Below are 12,730 nucleotides of genomic sequence, written 5' to 3'. Positions count from 1 at the left end.
CACGTCCAAATGTTTTAGGAATTACTGTACAACCGCATTTTAATACAAGTGTGAATCTGGAACAGGAGTCACTCACACATTTGTGTTGGTTAACACAGTGCTAAACATAGCAATGCTTGGGCAACTCACAGCTGTTGATAAAAATTCAACCCTTTTGAGTTTTTATTTTTCGGCACATTCTGTCCAGCAATTTAACGTAAACTATTTGGTTTAACTAAACTACGGTTTTGTTAGTGCACGGGAAGGCTGCTTCAAAGAGCGATCTCCGGCAGGGTTGCCATGTTCAGTAATACTGAGTGCTTTTGTGCTTAAAAAGCTCAGTTAGAGGTTTATATAGACTTATCAAATATAAAGCATTTGGAGTTTTAGGTTTATTTTGGGGCTTTCTATCATGATCTGGCAACACTGTCACCTTATTGCAGGTCTGGTGAGTGCAGCATTAAAACAAAACTACATCTATGAATAAATGTTAAAAGAAAAAGTGCAAAGATACAGAAATGTATTATTGCATAAAATTGTAATAAATAATGCATTTATGAAATTAATAATTTATTGCCCCAAAGATTTTCACCTAGTATTACATTTGTGTATAGACCGTTTCATCGGTCTGTGTTTGTTTACTGATCTTGCTAGTGTCTAATTATATAACAATTTGTTTTTAATTTAATTTATGTTCATATTAATTTATATTATAATTTCATTGTATAATAATTGTATTAAATAATCTATTTGTTGAATTTTGTTGAGTGTTAATTTTTTGTTAAATGTGTCCTGTATTTTGGTCACATTTAAAGAAACAACTAATGAAATAATAGAATAGTAGTATAAACTTTTATTTCTTCATTTGTAGAGGATTTATAATTGTATTTTTTTACTAACATTCATTCTTAGATTTATTTGCGAATCCTACCAAACATTTTTAGACTGTCCTATGGTACAATAATACTATGGTACTTTGACTGTGTTTCAGTAAAAAAAGCCAGAACTGGACAAAAATAATAATTTTAATGGTTATTAACTGATAATCCAACACACTCCAGTGAGCCGGTAACTGTAAGCGGATCACTGAATCAGTGAGTCGAACTCAAGAAACAAATCAGTCTGGATTATGAATGAATCATTCAGTCGACTGCATCGGCTGATTCACTGAAAAGATTTCAACACCTCTCTGGAACGTGCCACGAAGAACTAGCCTGGATGTTATGTTTTCAAGTAAATATATTTACTAGTATACTATATTTCTTCACAGAGAGCTGTCACATGACTTTAAGTTTCAGGCCTGACATTTCCAATCCTCATTTACCTTCATTATATTGAAAAGAATAGCCAGATATTCTTGTTTTGAATTATTTAATATAATCAAGGCATTGTCTGAAAAACAATAGGCAATGCTGGTTATGAAGGTGTTTTCTCGATCTGCCCCACCGGGGGTCCGGATTCTGCTGTACCCCCACAAGAGCCACAACAGAGTGCATCGGTTCAGTATGAGAGGATGAGGAGAGCATTGATCAGATGTGAAATGCATGCTGTATGCAAACACCCACAGACCGAGATCAAGGACGCGCTCGCGCCGTGTCTTTTTTTGGACATGGGGATCCTTCCTGAAAGAGCTGTAACTGGTTGCTAAGCAACACACAGGATCCGGTACTGTACGTATGTCAGTGGCATTGTAGCTTTGATTTACAGTAGGGCTCTATCAGGGATTCTCATTAGAATAGAGAGATATTGAAAGTAGGTACTAAGGTGTTTCTACACCATCTAAGGGACTTCAGATGTCCCACAAGAGTGGTGCCTTGGACACTGTTACATAACCACCAATAATTCAATAAAAAACTAGGATGTAGGTGGTTCCTCCCTGAAGAAAATTCACATCTAAAGGAGGGTTTTGGTGGTGGTCCAAGATGTTGCTATTTGGTTTCTATGGTGTCATTATCCCTCACATTCATAACGCCAGTCTTGCATGCATGTTTGATATTAAGTCATATACATTTTTGCTTTACAGAGCTTCAAAAATCTACCACCAACCCACAGGAAAACTGCAACACACGGCTTGGCTTTATACTGTTTGCCCTGTTGATGAGTGAAGACGATGTGTGTGTCCATTTAGAAGCCCAGCTGCTGGGGAACACTGAACACACACACACACACAGAGCAGATGGGGCTATCCCCAGCTCTCACACACTGCCGTTAACACATTCAGGTTACTTGTGACCGATGTGCTGTGTGTTCCAGCGGAGACATGGCAACCCTTGTGAAATCTTGCTTCTTTAAAACCAGCCAAACAATCACTGAATAGAGTTAAACAGAATTAAATACTTAAGGTAGATATTGTAAAGTATCAAAAGTAATGTTAATGGACTGATGAAGGACAGAGATATTTTCAAAATTCATATAGATTCAAATTTGCATATTACCAAATATCTCAATGTTCTGATTCAGATTTTATGTAATTACTGAAATATACAATTATCTTTCTTTTCATACCTATAAAGTACTACAGGTACTTTACACTTCTGACAACATCCAAAGTTGAAGTATTATGCAATAATAGATAATAATCGATATTTCAACTAACTACACCGTTTGCTATAACACTAATACGTCAGAGATAAATGTAATAGACTCCTTGTTATATTTTTTTTAAATAACAGTTTTGACGTAAAATTACTTGTCTTTTTGTGATTTATCAAATTTTACTGTTCTTTGCGTATTTTTGACATACGGTAAAAAAACCTTCAAATTACAGAAAGGGACTGCATGAATTTGTGTCATTTTACAAAAAAAACTGTTAACCAGATTATTTTTTACAGTGCTGTTTTTTATTCAGACAGTTTGTGATGTCACAATCCTTGTTTTATGGCCAGGCATAACAACAAATCTCGGCAGAACCAGATTTTGATGTAAATTGCATGTCCATGTAGTGTATGCATTTGGCAGAAACTTTCATCCCTATCAATGTTTATCCTACATTCAATAGGTAAACATTTTAATCAAGCATGTGCTCCCTCATGGCATTATAAAGAACAAACAATTCTCTTCTTGTGTTTGTATGAAAGAAACATATAACCTAACTCCTGTTCCATAAAACCAAGAAAATAACGACAAGTGCTCGGGCATGAATTACAATGACAGTGAGTGACTCTGCTGTGTAATTGAAGCCTCTACATGAGACTGTAAAAGTGCACTCTCAGCCTACATCTGCTAGCGTAATGGATCAAAGAATCAATGTTTTCTAATCATAGTTTGAATGAAAATACTATAGAGAATGTCAAACACAGCATCAAATGTCAAATCTTCTTACATTACGACATCAACAACAGTGCCTTGCGTTAAAGATTGCCGGTTCACAGCTCAAAGGTTCCAAAGTGACGGTATTCTCAAAGTGCTATAATTATATATTTTTTTTGCAGTCTATTGTAATGATGAAAACTCTTTTTTACAAATTGGTTCTTTCAAACAATTTGTTTCAGTGAACCGATTCATAAAAACAATTTAGCTGCGCTTCAACATCAACACCTGGGGCCTAATGCTAAGCGCTCACGACACCTCCAGCTCGCCTTTGATGTTTCAAGTCTTTCATGACCAAACACAAACACCAAAGCGTCAGTGCCAAAGACAGACGATCGGTGACACTGAGGTTCTTGAAACCACAGGCTGATCAAAACGTGAAAACACGGCGGTGCTGCAGCAACCTCCTGAGCCGTTCAATTATTCAGTAATAAATATTGGGAACCACTGATGTGTACACTCACTTTAAAACACCTAAATGTAAATTGCGTTTGAATAGCTTTATTTGTTTCAAAGCTTAAATAAAATAGGTCATTACTTATGAAATAACTTTTCCATAAAAAAAGTGCTTGAAGAATAGTGGAGCAGGAGAGAGACTCTTGGCTGCCATCAGTCGTCCCGCTGCTCTGTGACAAGCCTATATTACTCTGAATGTCTCACATCACCAGCTGTTTTATGGCTAATTTTACGTTTTAATAAAATAATTTAAGGCAATAAAATAACCATTTGGAGTCAGTTTGTTTATATCTGAACCCTCTATTCTGAAAGATCTACTTCTGTACAAAACATCCCACTGTTGTTTTATAAATTAAAACAGACGCGGGTTTGGTTCAGGGATGTTTTTAGATTTTAGAGATATTTATATATCAGCAGAAAGAGGATAAACATTGCCTCAGGGAATCTGTGACGCTTCTTAACACACAGACTGAGAGATGCAGTGAATGCAGGAGTCAAAAGATCTTTTAAAGTCCTCACCAAAAATGAACACGGATTGTAGTTTATGCACTTATATTGTTACTTCTTGTGATTCATTTTTGGTGTAAGGAAGAAATAATGCCCATCTTATGGCTTAAACAGGTATTTTCTTAAAGGAGCAATGTGGAGATTTTAGCGGCATCTAGTGATGAGGTTGCGAGGTCACTTAACACCTCATTTTTTAAGCACATCGGTGGCTGACACTAGACTAAGATGTTGTCACATTTTCACTTCTTTGCCGAAGGAGATAACATTCTGTTTAGAAGTTTGTCCATTTAAGGGGACCGGCGGTGTATGTAGATAGAAATAGCTCTTTCTAAGGTTATAAAAACATAACTCTTCTTTTTGTGAGGTCTTTATCCACCTCTGAACACATAGTTATGGATATTATATAGCATTTCTGTCAATAGATCCTTAAAAAAAAAATACGCATTGGACCTTGAGCAAGCTTTCTGTAGCTTCAGAAGTAAACTGGGCCCAAAGTCTCAATTGATATAGTTTTCATGTGTAAATGAAGATATTTTTCTAGAAAAGATTGTACATTGTACACATTGTACATTATTTCCTACATTTTGATTCATTTAAACCAACTTTTTGTATTAAAAGGTCGTGCCCTTTGGCTTGTATTGGTGAAAGAACAAACACACATGTCATTTTCAGTCTGGACCGATACTTCACAGATAACATTTGCTCGCAACAGAAACAAGGGCTGCGTTGGCAACTTCTGGGTTCTCTATTCTTAAACCTGGCCAGGAATCTGCAAGTCTTGCTCAGCAGAATCGATTTCAAGTGATTTCTGTTAGGTGCTGCTCAGATTTTGCCAGTGAGCTTTACCGTCCTCATGACAGTTGAGATAAATGGATGATGGGCCCAGTCTACTTCTTCTGTGTTGTCCTCAACGCTAATATTAAAACAGTCATGAACCATAAGAATAATAAAGCGCAGATGAGATCTCTTTAATACCTCCATTATTAATCTTGCACAACGATTAGATTGCAAGGAGTGGAAATGGAAAGTGCTCAAGCCTCCTACATCTCCGATATTTCCCCTTGAGAGTCAGAAATCTCACAATTATCTCAGTTAGAGTTTCAGAAGAGATCTAAACAATTTTACAAACTGAGCTTAGATATTTTTAAATCTGCAAAGTCAACAAGACTTAAAGCAAATTGGATTTTGGTCTTTCTGACATTCTCATTGGTCAATGGATTGGCCTATTTTTTTTTTGTGTGCGGTTAATGTTGAAACAGTAAAACACAGAATAATAAACCTTTACGTCACATGTTTTTCTTCCAGTCCTTGCTTTAAATCTTAATCCAGCATAGGTTCATGATGTAACATCAGGCACGCTTCAGAATCAGGTCGGCCACCGTTCCTTGTACTCTCTGTGTGCTGCTGCTAGCCTGCTACCACTCCTGACCCCGCCTCCGGGGTCCTATGAGGAGGTATTAGCTGCCTCAATTGTGCCTGTAGTAGGGTTAACCATAGTGATAAATTCCATCTACTATGACTGAGCTGGTGATTTTTCTGGACTGAAAAAATTGACTGAATAACTGCCACAGACAACGAAGAGACAAAAAACAATCACCTCGTTTCTTTCAAACACCAAACAATAAGCATCCTATGCCTGTTGACTATTCCCTGATGTGGCAGATTAGTTTTGTTATTTATTTGCATATGTAGTCCTTTGCACTTAGCAAACACAGCAGAACGTGGAGATCATGACTATTCAATAAGGTGAGAAGCCAGGGCAAATAGGGAATTAACACAAAAAGAGCAGTTGAATAAATCAAACAATTTATCGTCAGGAAATAATGTTTAATCTGGATTTACTAAACTAAATTAGGGTACTGGCACAACGTTATCATTTAACCCAATGTAATGTATAATTTGACTGAGGTAAATTAACTGATTTATGTTTAAATGTTTAACATATTTTGCAGAAGGCATGAGTTTTTGGTGGGGGATTGCCATACTAGAAGTAACAGTTTGATCATACATTGCTAGTGTTGATCAGGTAGACATTTCATCATTGTTATCCATGATCAAATAAGAATCCTCCAATGGCTTTTTAGTGCAAAGCATTAGCCCAAATTACTCAAAATAACTAACTGAGTTGAAATCATTTGCTGACTGCTTGGCCACTCCAGTTAAATAATCCCACATGCACCCCTGTATAACATAAAAGTGTAATGCTCAGTGTTTTGTACACAGGCTCTGGCAGTGCATCAGCTGATCTAATGTGTTTACACAAGGCAATAAAGTTCAAAGTGTCTCACTGACCAAGTAAACATTGCGGGGATTCCACACATGCAAACATCAAGAGTCTCTGTTCATCAAGGTAATGAAGCTTTATCACATATGTGCCTTACAGCGTTCTGATTGGCTAAACAAAAGTATCTGACTGTGGACAAATATTTCAGTGATGTCTGTCAGGTGATTGGGACCTTCAGCATGTGAAGACTTTATAGGTGACATATGAAAGCCTGAAGCAAAGCTCAATGCTATGAAAGCCTGTGTACCTTCCCAATTGTATTCTCAGCAGATTTGAGTTTCATTTACATATCAAATTAGTTGTCTCTTCTAAAACTGCTAAATCTGGAATTGGATACATTTGATAAGCAATGTTTGAGTTCGTATTGAGATCTTTTATTGCAAGTTTGACAAATCTGAGCTCAGTTTGAGACGTTGTTGACATCTCATCTCAAACTCTAATGACAGACACATTTGACAAACACTCTTTTTCTCAGGATAAATATCTAAAAAGCAGATGAGACTTACACCGTGTCATCACCGGACCCCAGGACAGCTTGTTCTAATGGGATTGTGGTGATGCATCGCGCCACATCCAGTGTGGACAATTTTTTTTTATTTAGTATAGTGCAAAAGAAGAAGAACTGCTTATTCTTATACATTTTTGGGTTTATACAAAACACCAGATTCTTATTTTGCATTCACCTAAGGATTAAAGGCAGAGTAATCGATTTCTGAAAAGTGTTGTTGTTATTTGTCAATCGACAACAAAACACACCACTGCGCAAAAGGAACACGACCCTTCCTGCATTGCTCCGCCCTAAAACGTGCGGCATTGATGAAATGCTTAGCTTTATAATAGCTTAGACCACGCAAATAATAATGCAAATGAAAAAAAAAAACAAGACAACACGAGTATATACAAGCAGCATATTAAAGAATGACGCTTAAAGTCCACGTCTATACTTCCGTATTTTGACGCATTTCCGTGTGAAATGGAATTTCGAATAGAGAATTTTTTTCCCCATGGTTTGCGTTTTTCGCTGCGATTTGATTGGATGTATAAAAAGCTGCTGCATCTTAAAATGGAACTGGCTGCAGACTGACATTTGAAGGGGAGGGGTTAACGGATGCTCCGACCAAGCCGTCTAACATACGTCATTTAAGGTGGATAGTCACAACACGACGGAAGTGCATTTACAGTGCAACTCAAGATTATGAGAGCATACAACTTTTTTAATGAGAATGAACCACATTGATGCTCTATTTGCAATAAACGCTGCAATATTTCATGGAAAAATAAGCATTGTAAAAAAAAATTGCTGGGACTTTAAAACTGCTCCGTTACACAGCTCATATTACTACAACAAAACATATCTCGGATCTGACAAACAGCAAAAAACAATGTTACTCGCAAACTGATCCGAATCAAAGCAACCTCCTCAGGGTTTAGTATCAGAGGATCTTGCTCTCCAGCATCTCTCTGCTGGAAATTCCCTATAGTATCGCGGTCGCTAACTCCTGCCTGACTTTTATCCTTCTTTTTATACTTAAAATCCACAGAGCCTTTATTTCTATGTAATAAATAAGACATCACTCTTCTACAGTCTTTCTTATGCCCGCTTGCTCTCTTCCCTCCGTCAACATGAGAGGACACGCCCCTTACTGCCGATTGGCTTTTGTTGTGGTACTCGGTCCGACTCAGTTTTCTAAAGCGCTTTTGAAAAAATACTAACTCCACCTTTAAGTAACAAAACAGAGAATTCTGAATCATTTAAGTGACAGATTCAATTAATGAACCGGTTCAAACAAATAATTCACAATGTCTTTACATGCCTTATTTTCTCATGCTTCCACAACGTTCTGTTCAATTGTGTGAGTTATCATAGTATTTCCATTCTCTTTTCAAAAATAAGACCGTCAAACTTGTCAACATATTTAGTTGTTTATCTACTTTTTGTTAGAAACCTGTAGAACTATGTATTTGCTTTCTAGGTTGTAGATGGCAAGGTACAGTTTCAAAGTATCTTTCCCGACTCTGCATTAAAACCAGATTCTCGCAGAACTCTTCCTTAACCTCATTTTCCCAGGCAAACAAGTTCATTTCGTTGGAAAACACTAAATGAATATCTTTCACGAACCATAATTAAGAGGAACCGGAAAATGTCTGAGGAAAAGTAAACAAGCGCTACCATCTGTTGCCTGCCTGACATTTGACTGCTCGCAGGCCGTCCCGCTAACACATCTCTGTCGTTTCCTGATGGAATTCTGTCTTCCCGCGCGACTCTGACATGAAGCCTATTGAAAGCGGCAGGGCTCTTGGCAAATGAACAGGGAGTGAAGGGTCTCTTCAGTCTGCGGCCAAAGGAAAGACAAGCACGGTCCTGTTCTACTCCACATAAATCTGCCCCGTCGATCCCACTGCTTTTAAAACTGCACCAAACAGAAATAACCTGCAATTTTTTGTTTCAACCAAAGATGCCGATATAGAGGCCAACATTATGGATCATAGTTATGCATTAATAGTAAGTGATATTGTATTGTCAGATCAGATATTTGAGGGATAATAAACGGTTTTATTATGTGATATGAAAGAGACCAATACCAGAGGTTTTGCGCATTAGCCAACTTACATGACCCCCATTTCATCGCAGAAGGCCTAGATTTCCCTCCTGGTGTTTAAAGATTTTTAGAGTCAATTATAAGCGCTGGTGCATAGGCAGATACAGTGATCCTTTGACCTAATGTGTCTTCCCTATTTCATAATCTAAACATAAACACACAGATTGGAGACAACATCTTGCATCATCTGCTTCATTACGGTGGAGATTCACAGAATTAAAGAGGATTCAGAGTGGAATGGAGCCGGTCGCCACCCACTCACGCTGCTGCCACCCACTCACACACACACACACAAGCCCAGGCCTAACTATTGGCACGTAATCACAATTCCATCAAACAGAAAACGGGCTAATGACTACACACACACCAACCCAGTGCTAACTCATATTCACAAACAGAATGCATGATCTCCCCTGATTCACCCGAAACACCAGTGCCGAGGAATGTGTCGAACGGAAAGACGAAACGCACACACGAGCGCGCACGCGAGCACGGTCTCCATGGAAACAAGCGGGCGAGCGGCCCGTCCCACTCTTTTCAGTGTACTGATAGAGGAGGACGAGAGAGAGCATGACAGAGAGAGATGGAAAACACATAGAGAACAAAAGAGAGGGAGAGAGGGCGAGTTATTCTTCAAACGCGGAAAGCTCTGCAATAACTGAAGCTCGACTTCTGTAGAAATGTTACATGGGCTCAGTGCACCGTGCCTGTGAGAGAGAGACGGAGAGATTGGTATCCCCAACCAGAAGTCAAAGCTGCCTTGCCACTCAAGAGCTGAAGTGATGGGAAACACTGCAGTGCAGCACAGCTTTAATGTATACAGCATCTCTACTGATCCAGGAAACCCCCTCTGTGCACTGAATACTAATAATCACCAGTACATGAGTGCCCAGCGCTGATCGACCATCTTTGTACTCGAGCAAAGGCACCTCACATCAAGTTTTGTCTGAACAAACTGTTCCATTGAGTCTGACGTTTTTATGAATCGAGTAATAAACGATCGGAACCCATTTGTTTACAATCACTCTGAAACAAGCGCTTTAAAAATTCATCTATTCATTGAAACAAGATCTGTCTCTTCTAGACTAGTCTGACCTAGGAGTCTTCTCTTTCAAACATGTCCAACTGTCACTGAATCACGAACCCTCTCATTTTGAGATCTTTTTCTTACTGATTCATTGAACCAAGAACTATTTCTTTCAGGCATCTCTGGCTGAAGAGGCCAAGAGGCTTCTTTAACACCAAGAAATGTTTGGTCTGATACGGAATCAAGAACCATTTCTTTCAAACATGTCTGGCTTATTGATTTGATAAACCAAGAGATGTTCAATAGCCTAATTCATTGAACCAGGAACCATCTTTTTCTGAAATGTCTGGTTTGACGATCTGAACAAAGAATCTGTTCTTTCAAACATGACTTACTGATTCATTGAACCAAGAACTGTCTTTTGTAGAAATGTTTGGTTTGATGATATACTGGATGTCTGATGTACTGATTCATTAAACAGTCTCTTTTAAACATGTCTTACTAATCTATCGAACAGAGTACCACTGTTCATAACAGTTAAGAAACTCACCGACGCACTGAACCAAGAACCATCTTTCTGGACACTGGAAATGTGGTCATTCTTTATATGTGTGGCAGTTTTAGAAACACAGTATTGGTTGCATTTAATTAAAACACGCAAAGACATCCTTACCACAACGATAAAAAATATTATAAGACACGTTTAAATGATTCACTGCCAAATTACTCTTAAAGATATATTTGTTAGTTCAACTCAAAAAGACCTCAGAAGAAAGTCTTTGAATCTAAAGAGTTTTCATTGGGTACTTGTAGTATGTAGTGTCAGATTTTGGTGCCTGTCTCTCTAACCCATCCATCTATCTATCTATCTATCTATCTATCTATCTATCTATCTATCTATCTATCTATCTATCTATCTATCATGGTTGTGATGGTGTGAATGTCTCTCACACACAGGGGTTTGCTTATGAAAGACACTACATGTTGACCAGGATGGGTCTCAACATGAAGTGTGGTTTTAAACATCACAGAGAGCAAAGAAGACTTCACTAATCCTTTCAACAACCGACTGCTCAGTTACACAGTAACAGATCTAAAACAGAGCAGCAATATTTACTACACACACACTTAATCTCATTCACACCAGCACACACAGTCTAACACACTCACACACACACACACACATGAAGGAGTGTGTGCGAGGCTCTGATGGCTGTCAGATGCTCTGCCCCTGCGGTGTCGAGAGTTTTGAGCGAGCTGCAGACGCAACAGACGTTTGGCTCAGTGTGACGAGAGGAGAAGTGAATGAATGAATCTCCGACACATGACCTCTCAATCCATCAGAGCGAGCGTGGACGGAGAACCAAAGAGAACCTCTCTCTCCCCCCTAAACACGCGGGAACTCGATGTGCCCAACATAGCTGCTGGTGTGTGTCACCGTGTGAAGGATTGCCCCACCGTCAGACGGCGAAGCAGAAAATCACATCTCTCCACTCGCAGAACGTTGCATTATTGCTAGGCAACGTTCCTGCAAGGTTTCTACTCTCGTTTGGTCTCTCCATTCATGATCATTCAGAAACAGAGGTCGAGGAACAACCTGTGCCTTCCACACCGGAGCATACATTATCGTTTTGTAAGGACACCTGTACCCCAATACATCATCCACACCCACACGCACAAACACACAGGGGACGGTCGTAAAGCTCCACGCAGTCGATCGACATACAGACCAACGGCGTTTCACGACGGTGTCACACAGAAAAACGACATTCTGGATTACCTCCAGCACTTCACATCCCATCGGCGTCACCAACTCAACAAGACACCTCCGTTTACTTCCAAGAGCAACTGGTCCTTCAGTGCTAAGGTCTTACCTCTGTGCAGGAGGCATCACATACAGTTCTCCATCCCAGCGACCCAGAGGACAGTTATCAGAGAGAACCAACGGTCTGATAGTCCTGATCCAACCAGACTGGGAAAAAACAGCACTTCTCTGCCTTTTCCCGCTTTTCCGTTCCCCCTCTCTCTCTCTCTCTCTCTCTCTGCCTCTCTCCTTTCTCTCTTTTCCCGTCGCCTCCCCAAGAGCAGAGGAGTGGAGAGGAGAGGAGCCGATCTCCCCAGCGCTGGTGTTAAGCTGTGCGTTTAGAGCTCCTCTGCAGCGATCTCGGCTTCTTCCGTGGCTCCGTCGGTGGGCAGCAAAACGCGGTAGTGGATGCTGGATTCAGGATTCTCACTTGTCACTGGCCCCTGCTTACCCGATTGTACTAATCTGTATTCCTCCTGTTTCATCTGTTTCTGCTCATAACGTAAATGTCACTAGCGAGCCTGATATCCAATCGAGAGAGAAAAAATCGATGGTGTTACAAGCAGAATACTCCTTCTCTTGTGGTCCAGATGATGATGTCACTGTTTTGGTTGATGAGCTCAATGCATTTCTGTAACATTGATATCGCAAGTGAAGGATGATGTTTGAGACAGTCACATTGTAAACCTCATATTGTCTCTCTGCGCACCACATTAGTACACTAGAAAGGGTCTAATTTTTTCAGGGCGATCACAATTTAATAT

The 12,730-nt window shown here is 39.4% G+C and overlaps 1 protein-coding gene across 2 annotated transcripts in view; it reads right to left on the bottom strand.

The window, feature by feature from the left end:
- Window positions 1–12,471, bottom strand: part of LOC130434077 (disks large-associated protein 2-like) — a 66,447-nt gene extending 53,976 nt beyond the window's left edge. For both annotated transcript variants that reach the window (XM_056763970.1, XM_056763969.1), the window contains exon 1: window positions 12,037–12,471. The gene's annotated coding sequence lies outside the window, so the exon portion shown is untranslated. The remainder of the gene's footprint in view (window positions 1–12,036) is intronic.
- Between the last annotated feature and the right edge of the window lie 259 nt (window positions 12,472–12,730).

This window comes from Triplophysa dalaica, chromosome 13 (assembly GCF_015846415.1).
Source record: "Triplophysa dalaica isolate WHDGS20190420 chromosome 13, ASM1584641v1, whole genome shotgun sequence".
Taxonomy (NCBI): Eukaryota; Metazoa; Chordata; class Actinopteri; order Cypriniformes; family Nemacheilidae; genus Triplophysa; species Triplophysa dalaica.
The sequence above is the reverse complement of the archived record's forward strand: the minus strand, read 5'-3'. Positions and strand labels throughout refer to the sequence as shown.